This window comes from Octodon degus, unplaced genomic scaffold, assembly GCF_000260255.1.
Source record: "Octodon degus isolate 3935 unplaced genomic scaffold, OctDeg1.0 scaffold00094, whole genome shotgun sequence".
NCBI classification, from domain to species: domain Eukaryota; kingdom Metazoa; phylum Chordata; class Mammalia; order Rodentia; family Octodontidae; genus Octodon; species Octodon degus.
This window is the reverse complement of record NW_004524670.1, coordinates 3,248,522-3,258,302: the sequence shown is the minus strand read 5'-3', so window position 1 is coordinate 3,258,302 and position 9,781 is coordinate 3,248,522.

Genomic DNA, 9,781 nt, shown 5'->3' with positions numbered 1-9,781 from the left:
TTGAACTCAGATCCTTGTGTTTGCCAGTCAAGTGCTTATCCTACTGAGCCATCTCCCTGGCCCTGGAGTCTGTCTTATAAAATCCCTCTCAGCACATTTCCACCATCCAAAATTTCAGTCACACGTCTCACTCCTTCCCCCTCTCCACTTTCTTTTCCTTATTATATACCTCTGACTGTTATTTTAAGCAAGAGGGAAAAAACTATTGCTTAAAATATATTTCTTTTTATTTTTGCCTTCCTCTTTGGTAGAGCTTTTGGATCTGATAATCAGAAACTGTCATTCCTCCCCTCAGTGGTATGATGAGGAATGTTTGATGAAAATACAAAGTATTTCACTTGTGGATTCAAGTTACTGACCTTCCGTATATTAGTAATTTCTACATTTTCATGAAAGTTGTACAAAAGGGACTTTAATCTCTCATGTCAAACAAATTACTTGTGCAAACAGGCTACACCAGAGAATTTCAGGCTGTGCCAACACAATTTGTATTCTCCAGAGTATTAAATTGTAAGTTCTGTAAAATGGGAGATAAATATAAGCTCATAATAAAATAGATTGAAATGAAGGTTTCTGGTGTAGCAAAGGAATGAATTTAAGGGGACAGAGGATATCAATATAGATGTTAAAACTAAATTAGAAGCAGTAGAGTATAAAATTGAAACTCCTGAAGACAGAATAATTGATGTGGAGTGTAGTTGAAAGAAAATGTTTTAGAATACAGAGTAAAAATAAGAAAGATATGAAAGCTTTCAGATAAAATTTATGATTTATATATAACTCATACAATTAATATAGTTGAAAGGAAAGATATCTAATAGAAAAGCTGATTAAAATTGAAGGAAGTAAACAATTATAAGGAAAGTGAATGTCCGCATAACACTGCATGTGATGACACTCGTAGTGAGAAGTACTGAAGAAGATATTTATTTTAGGTAAAATATTGTAATTTTTAGCTTTGTTTTATTAGTACATATTTGCATACATAATTATTACATTTCCTATGGGGAGTTGGTGTTTTCACATAGTGCATATCAATTCTATTGTTATTTCCTCCACCTACCTTCCCTCAACCTTTCCCTATCTCTTTATGTGCTTAGCATTTGAAAAAGGTCTTTTTCCCTATTTCCTATGAATTATTACACTTTAAAGATAGAGAATTGCACAAACATCTGACTACAAGAAGCATTTCAAGTATAAAATAAAAATCAGGTAGGATATCTATCTATCTATCTATCTATCTATCTATCTATCTATCTATCTATCTATCTCCTCTACAATAGAAGCATGAAAGTAATTATGGATTTTTAGCAAAAGTTGGGGATAAAAGTTATAAGGATTTCAAGCAGTCACAAGCTCATACATGTGAAGGTAATGGAAATAATCTTCAATGCTCTAAAGGCATAATGTGTTGGTATATCACCAATTAACTTACCTTTCAAAAATGAGAGAGAAATTTAAACATAGCAAGCATAATACTGAGAATCACAAACCACTAGAGGATATATTCTAGTTTACTTCTTAGACTCTGTTGTGCTTATAAACTTGCCTGAAAAAGATGAAAATTTAAAACAAAACAGATACATAACATCTGTTGAGGTTGTAGAGAAAAAGGAGCCCTTCTGCATTGTTGGCAGGAATGTAAACTAGAACAATAACTATGGAAATCAATATGGAAATTTCTCAAACTAAAAATAGAAACTTTATTTGACTCAGCTATATTTTTTCTGTGGTTCTTCCTAAAAGATTTAAAAGTCACCATTTTACCGTGACACATACGTGTGAATATTTATGCCAGCAAAACTCTTAATAGCTGAATTATGGAAGTGTCCTGTACACTCAGCAATAGATGACTGAGATACAGAACATGTGCAAATACACAAAGAAGTACTATTCGGTCCTAGAAAGAAGACCTTTGAGTCCATTGTAGGAAAATGAATGAATCTTAAAACTGTAATTCTAAGTGAAATAAATTAAACATCAAAGGTTAAGTATCACATGATTTCTCTATTATGAGAAATGGTAGGAAACAATGAGGTTGAGATTGTCAGGGGGTCTGGGAAACAAGGAAGTGGGAACACAAGGGGGTGGGGAACAAACATGATCAAGATCGGATCTGTATATCCCAAATTCCCAAGATGAATGTAATTATTATGTATTACAAACATATACTAATAAAAAAGAATAATTTGAAACTGGCACATTGATTTTCTATATTTAGATTCTGTGGTAAAAGTGTGTTTTGAGAGTATAATCCTATAAAGATTAAACAGCCTACAAAAGAAGACTCTCACATCTGGTTTAGAGAGGATTTTTTTTTTTTATGATATATGTCATTTACTGGAGATCCACATGAAACAAATGATGGAGAAGCAAGGAGTGGGGCAGGCTCACTGATACTGCTAGTCCCAGTCAAGTCCGTGGTCCAATCCCAAACAGTGCAAATGTACAACCTTAAACAGCAAGTGGATTTTTCCAGATGTGGATAAGTAGGTGGACCTTGAGATAGAGAGACTATTCTGGATCATCCTAGTGGAGGCAATACAATCTCAGAAATCCTTAAAATGTTGAAAACACAAAGGGCGATAAAGCTGGATAACAGGTACAGACAGATGCCTGTTACTGACAGATGTGGGTTGCTGGCACTGAGAGTGGAGGAAGGAAGCCATTGCCTAAGGATACACATTGCTTACAGAAATGAACAAAGACAAAGAAAATGCGTTCACCTGTAGGGAACATTTTCTTCCAGCATGTCCTATGCAGGTTGGTAACTAGGGTTCCAAACATAAAAACTATATGTTCTGGACTTCAAGAAGAGCAATAAACTTCATGTACTCCATAACTCCTTGGCTAACTACCATGTTAGTCCATCTGCTCTAACAAAGATCTACAAAGTTTGATTTCTTCACACTTTGGTTTAGTTCAGTTATTTCTTTGCTGATTTTTTGCACAGTTGATCTATCTCTTTGTTACAGTGGCATGTTAAAGTCCCCCATTACTGTTGTATTATTCCTTATTTGATATTTCATGTCTGTTAAACATGGTACTATGTAGGTGAGTGGTCCTATATTTTGTGCATATATATTTATATTTGTTACCTCTTCATCTTGCAGTTTTCCCTTAACACTTACGTAGTGACCTTCTTTGTCTATTTGAATGATTTTTGGTTTGAAGTGCATATTGTCATTAACCAGGATAACTATCCTTGCTTTTTTCTGATTTTCTGTGGCAAGGATGATTGTTTTCCATCCTTTCTTTGACTTTTAGTCTGTGAATTTCCTTTTTAATTATATGTATTTCTTCTATGCAGCATATTGTTGGAGTTTGTTGCTTAATCTACTGTGCTGAGCTGTTTCTTTTTATTGATGAATTGAGGCCATTTACATTGATGGTTATAAATGATACATATTGTCTTATCTTTGTCATGTTATTTTCCTGCTATAGATTTTGTACTTTTTCCCTCTTTTTAATTACAAGGTCTGTTTGCTGGTACCTTCCTGTTGTTATTCAAGGTATAATCACTTCTGTCTCTTTCTAGAATATCTGTCACTACTCTTGGTAGCATTGATTTGGTGGTCCTGAATTTCTACTGTTGTTCTTTAACATGGAAGAATGTTATATTGCCATTGAATTTGATACATAGTTTTGCTGTGTGCATCAATCTGGGTTGAAAGTTCCTTTCTTTTAGGTCCTGAAGTACTTCACTCCAAGCTGATCTTGATTTGATGGTTTGTGTTGAGCAATCATGCTGTGATTCTGATGGGCTTTCTATTGTAGGTGATCTGTTTCTTCTCTCTAGGAACTCTTAATATTCTATTCTTTTGCTGAATTTCTGAGATCTTGATTATTATGTGTTTAGATATAGATTTAATGTGATTGTAGCTGTTTGGATTTCTATATGCCTAGTTTATCAGTATGTCAGGTTCTTTTCCCATAATTGGAAAATTTTCTGCTAGCACTTTTAGAAATAGTCTTTTTGTGTCATTTGTGTGGCATCTTGCTGCTTCACTGACACATATTATTCTTATAATATTTTTCTTTGCATCATCTTGTAGCTGCTGGATTGTTATTTCCTGGTCCCTTATTAGTTTGAAAAGATCTGTTTTTCCATTCATTAGCTGCACCCCATCTTTGAAGCCTGACAGCCTATCTTCAGTTCCTTTTTAAAAAATGTGTTTGGCACAGGTTCTCACCATGTAGCTCAGACTCACAGTGATTCCGTTTTCAGCTTCCACTGGGATTTAGCTGTGTACCACCACACCCAGTATTGGTGGTTAGCTCATCGCACCCACCAGCAGGGCCCCCATGGCATGTCCCTGCACTTGCCTATACAGGCACTTAGTCCACTGAGCTATCTGCCTGACCCTTATCTTCAGTTTTATTCAAGCAGTTTTGCAAGCTTTCAGTGGAGTTCTTAATTTCCTGGTCTCTGTTTCACACATTCTAATCCTTTCCTGTATTGTTCTTTCAGCATTTCTATCATTTTTCTAATCTCCTCTATTTTTTTAAATGTATGTCTTCTTTAGTTGTCTTAAGCAATTCTTTTATGGTTGTTGTTATTTCTTTTTGGACCTGAGATATACTAGAGGATTGAGATTTCCTTTTGCTCCTCTGTTTTCATATTTTGAAGCTCCCAGTAGTCATCCAAACTTAGACATGGTGGAAGAGTGGTGAGGCCTGAGTCAGGAAAATTTTTTCTACTGTGGGGAGGAGGGTAAGACTCATCATGTCTTTTACTACTATTGGGGGCAAATGGGCAGCACTAAACAAAGCGTCAGTGTGGTTGGTGGGTGTTGGCCAGATTCACCAGGATCCTATGGGTCACATACATTCCTCCTAAGTTCTTAAAAGGTTGGATCAGCAGGAGCACAAGCTCCACACCTGCATGCTGGGGGCTAAGATCAGAGACTACCAGAGTCTTGCAGGCTACTCAGAGCTTGCCAACATTTTTAAGTGGTGCCAGGGAAGCTCCATCCCTGTGTGTGCTGGGCCCACAGAGCACAGCTGTCCTGAGTCCTGCAGGTCACTCCAAGTCCTGCTAAGTTTTTATAAAGGTTGGACTAGAACCATCACAAGGTCCACACCTGCACACTTGGGGCTAATGTCAGAGATTACCAGAGTCCCACAGGCTGCCCAGAGCCCACCGAAATTCTTAAATGACACCAAGAATGCTCCATGCCTGCGTGTGCTGGGACCACAGATTGTAGCTCTGCAGACTTTTGCAAGCCACTCTGCAAAGTTATTTAGATTTACAGACTCTTAATGAAATGTACAGGTTGTTTATATACTGCAATTGACTATAGTAGAATACCCCAACTCCAAGACTTGCTGAAATGTATTTGAGTCTTCCCATTTGTATAACAAACCAAATATATAATACACTTTAATTATTTTGAGAAGTTATTTCAGAGAAAAATATCTTTTTAAGACCACTTGTCTCTATGTAGGAGGGTGCAATATCTGGGTGTATTTAATCATATTGTGTTATCTACAGGGTTAACAAACTACACAGAGAACTGTTAGAGATGCATATTCCTTCCTTGGCTGATGAATGCTAGTTATAGGCGCTCTTCTATTAAAAGGTAGGCTGGATGTGTAAAAACAATATCACACACATCATCAAAATCCCTGAAAAATAATTGCCTATTGCATGTGGCAGGGACAGAATGTTATCGTAAGAATTTCTGAATTATTTGTCAGTGTTATCAAGATGCTACGTGAACCTGAGACAACACAGATGTTTCTTTTCCTCTTCAGCAATTTCAGAACATGAAAGTCAATAATGCAAATGTGAAACAAGTGAAATATCAGCTCACCTCACCTGACCCTGTTTCTTCAGTCACTCTCTGCTTGTTGACAAGCTGGGGATTTTTTTTTTCCAACTGAAAAAATAAAAGGAAACATATTGAAGTTCTTTTTAATTAAAATTTCAAAAAACCTTTTATTTATTTATTCAGTACCAGGTCTCACTACACAGCTTAAACTCATAATGATCCTCCTGTCTAAGTCACCCCAGGACTGGGATTACAGGCATGTGCCACCACAGCCAGTTTTGGTGGCTGGCAAGGTGTGAGTAAGGTGTGCCAGTGGTCCTGGCACTAGCACGGCATGTGGTATTGGGGGTTAAACAGGATCTCTGTGCTTGCCAGGCAGGTGCTTAGACCACCAAGCTATCTCCCCCAGCCTGAATTTCTATTTTTAATGAGCAGAAATTTGGCATTGTATGTTTTGATTGCTAGGTTTGTCAAAAATTTATTTAGAATATGTATTTTTCAAACACATGTCATTTACATTGTAAGAGACATGGGCCTAACTCCCATCTTCTGGAAAACAAGTAATTCCCTAAACTTGTAATATTAACCTTGTTTAATGAGAATAATTCTTCTTCTTTTCTTTTTTCAATGTATTTGGTTGTTGCAGGGTTTCACTATGCAGCTCTGACTCATAGTGATCCTCCCATTTTCAGCCTCCCCAGTGCTGGGGTTACAGGTGTGAGCCACTAAGCTCAGCCTCTGGCTCGCTCAGCCTGCCCTGGGGATGGGGCTGGCACAGCATGTGGTGCTTGGGATAGAACTGTGATCCTTGTGCTTGACTAAACTTGCCTAAGAAGGTGTTTTAGTCTGCTGAGGTATCTCTCTGGCCCCTAATGAGACAATTCTTATTAAGATAATATTTTAGAGACAGTAGAGGAATTTCTATATTTCCCTTTCCCTTCCAAAAAATATACTCATTTAGTTAATGGTACTGTGGATTGAACTCAAGATCCTCTCATTGGTTTGTATTCCCTGAATTTTTTATTTTGAGAAGGGTCTCTCTACTTCACTAAATCTTCCTGGTTGGGCTAAAACTTATGATACTATTGTTTTACCTCATCTTCATACAATGCTGGGTTTATAAGCATGTGCTACCCTGCTTGGCTACAAGTTTGACTTTTAAAAGGTTTTCTAAGATATGTATTTCATCAATTTTTAATCTAATTTTCTAAATACATTAATTTAGAATTTACTGATTCTCAGCCAGTATATGGGGAAAGAAAATATGTTTCAATATTTATAATAGAAAATTTACAACTTAACTTAATGGTAGTTTGAGAGGAGTATATGGGGTCAGCTCAGTTGTAGGCAGAGTAAGAAATAAATCTGTTACTAGGTATCCTGATTCTCTTAGTCTTTATATTGTTATGTAGGCAATATTAAGATAAGACTACAACAATGAACTAAAAAATAGTGTTCATATAGGTAATCAACCTCAAAAAAAAAATCATGTCTTTTTTCTTGGACTGGACAATTAAAAATTATTTGTAATCTCCCATGTGGAGAGCTGCGAAGGACCGCGCCTACAGGATGGCGCTGGTTTCCGCCTTCCACCCCCCGTGGGTGAGCTCTCTCTGTGCACAACAACTCCTTATATGGCCAGGGCTGCTGTCATGATTTGCTTCCACATAGGCTGGACCCATGGGCGATCCCCACGTGGCGCACTGGGATTGGGCTCGGGATCATGTATAGGCCGAGGGCTCAAGGGAAAAGAGGAGAGAGAGCATAAGAAACTTACTGTTAGGAGCCTGAATAAACTGCTGAAGGAAGAGCTGTGTGTTGCATCATCCTTGCTGGCGAGGTCATGCGCAACAAGTGGTGGTCCATGCGGGGATCCATCTCAAGCCATCAGCTCAGAACCTTCAGCGGTCAGGGGGTGCACCGGTAAGTCCCTGGGTAAGTTGGGGATCCACGACAAAAGCGGGGTTTAGGGCTCCTATCTGTAGATAAGGTAGGAGCGCCAAGGTTCGCCTACAAGTGAATCCGGTTTGCCTATGAGTGAACTACAAAGTGAAAGTATAAATTTCTGTCATGGGCGCAAACACGTCGCACCCAATTTTTCTGGCTTTACAAGAGCTACTTTTATCCAGGAAACTTAAATTGAAGAGAGGCACTCAGGCAGTGTTAGAACAATTACAGGAGGAAAGATTGGAGAAGGCAGCTAGTGAAAAGGCTCCCAGTGAGAAAGAGAGAGATTGGGAAATGGAGAGAGTGAAACCAAGAAGGAGATTATACCCTGACCTGGGCAAGTTTGCATCTTCCAGCTCAGAGAGGGAGGAAACCGAGAGTTCTGAGGAGGATTCTGACTCAGATAATGATACGGAAGATGACTGCGCCCTCGCTGAGGCACTCAGGCAGTTGAGTATGACAGGAGAAATACCCAAAAGGAGGAAGGAATCCAAAAAGAAACAGGAACCAGGTTTCAGGATAGAGGCGAAGCCCTTGGCTCCACCTTCCTATGATGAGGGGGGAGGAGGCCGATCTGGGCGGTCCTTTAATCCAGGGGTGTGGAAGATGGTCCAGGGTGAACTCTCACTGGCCTATCCAGTCTTCCAAGATGCCCAAGGTAATAGATACCATGATCCCCTGGATTTCAAAACCATTAAATCATTGGCTGAATCTGTTAGGACTTATGGAGTCTCGGCCGCATTCACTCTCTCCCAGGTGGAAGCCCTAAACCGCTTCTGTATGACCCCCGGGGATTGGAATGGACTGGCCCGGGCGTCTTTGGGCCCCAGCCAATACCTTGATTGGAGAACCTTCCTAATTGAGTTCACAAGTGAGGAAGCTGCTGCCAATCAAGCAGCGGGCAACCCTGCTTGGGACCGAGATATGCTGCTGGGTCAGGGCCGATTTGCCAATCAGCAGATGGGCTACCTGCAGCAAGTTTATGAACAAATTAATCGGTGTGCCATCAGGGCCTGGAAGTCCTTACCCAATAGAGGGGAGGTGGGGGGTAACCTCACTAAGATCACACAGGGCCTCACTGAGTCGTTCTCAGACTTCGTGGCCCATATGATGGAGTCTGCAGGGAAGATCTTTAGGAACATAGAGGACGCGATGCCCCTGGTAAATCAATTAGTATTTGAGCAATGCACAAAGGAATGCCAGACCACAATTGCCCCGTATAAGAGCAAAGGCCTAGAGGCCTGGATGAAACTTTGTCGGGACATAGGAGGCCCTCTCTCCAATACTGGCATTGCGGCGGCGGTGATACAATTGACCCGGAGTCAAAAGGGGGGTGGAAAAGTAGGTGGCACATGCCTTAGATGTGGTGGGCAAGGTCACCTAAAGAGGAATTGCCCCAAGAAAGAACAGGGTCCCGCCACGACAAACGCAAGCGGGAGACAACTGGGCCTGTGTCCCAGGTGCAGGAAGGGCAGGCATTGGGCAAGGGAGTGTCGGTCGGTAAAGGATGCTGATGGTAACCTCATAAATCAAAAACCAGCAGTGTTGGGTTCAAAAAACGGGTCATGGGGCCCTCGACCCCAGGGCCCACAAATATATGGGGCAATGGAGACCAGGTGTGGGGAGCACGGTCTGGAATCGTGGCCCTCCCTCAGACCGCCGAGGAACCTCGGAGAGCCACATCAGGCTCCGCAGGGCTGGACCTCCGTGCCGCCTCCAGACTCGTATTGACACCACAAATGGGGGTCCAACCGGTGGAGACTGATTTTTGGGGGCCCCTAGAACAGGGAACAGTTGGATTACTTATTGGAAGATCCTCCTCTACCTTGAAAGGACTACACGTCCACCCAGGAGTCATTGATCCAGACTATACAGGCATTGTTAAGGTTATGGCCGAGGCACCAAAAGGAATTGTCGCCATCTCCCCAGGAGACCGTATTGCACAGCTAGTAATTTTACCCAGTCTGCATGACCGGTTTCCCGCCATGGCGTGTGAGAGAGGCGACAAGGGTTTTGGATCTTCGGGCGGCAACAGTGCCTTCCTATCATTAGATTTAGAA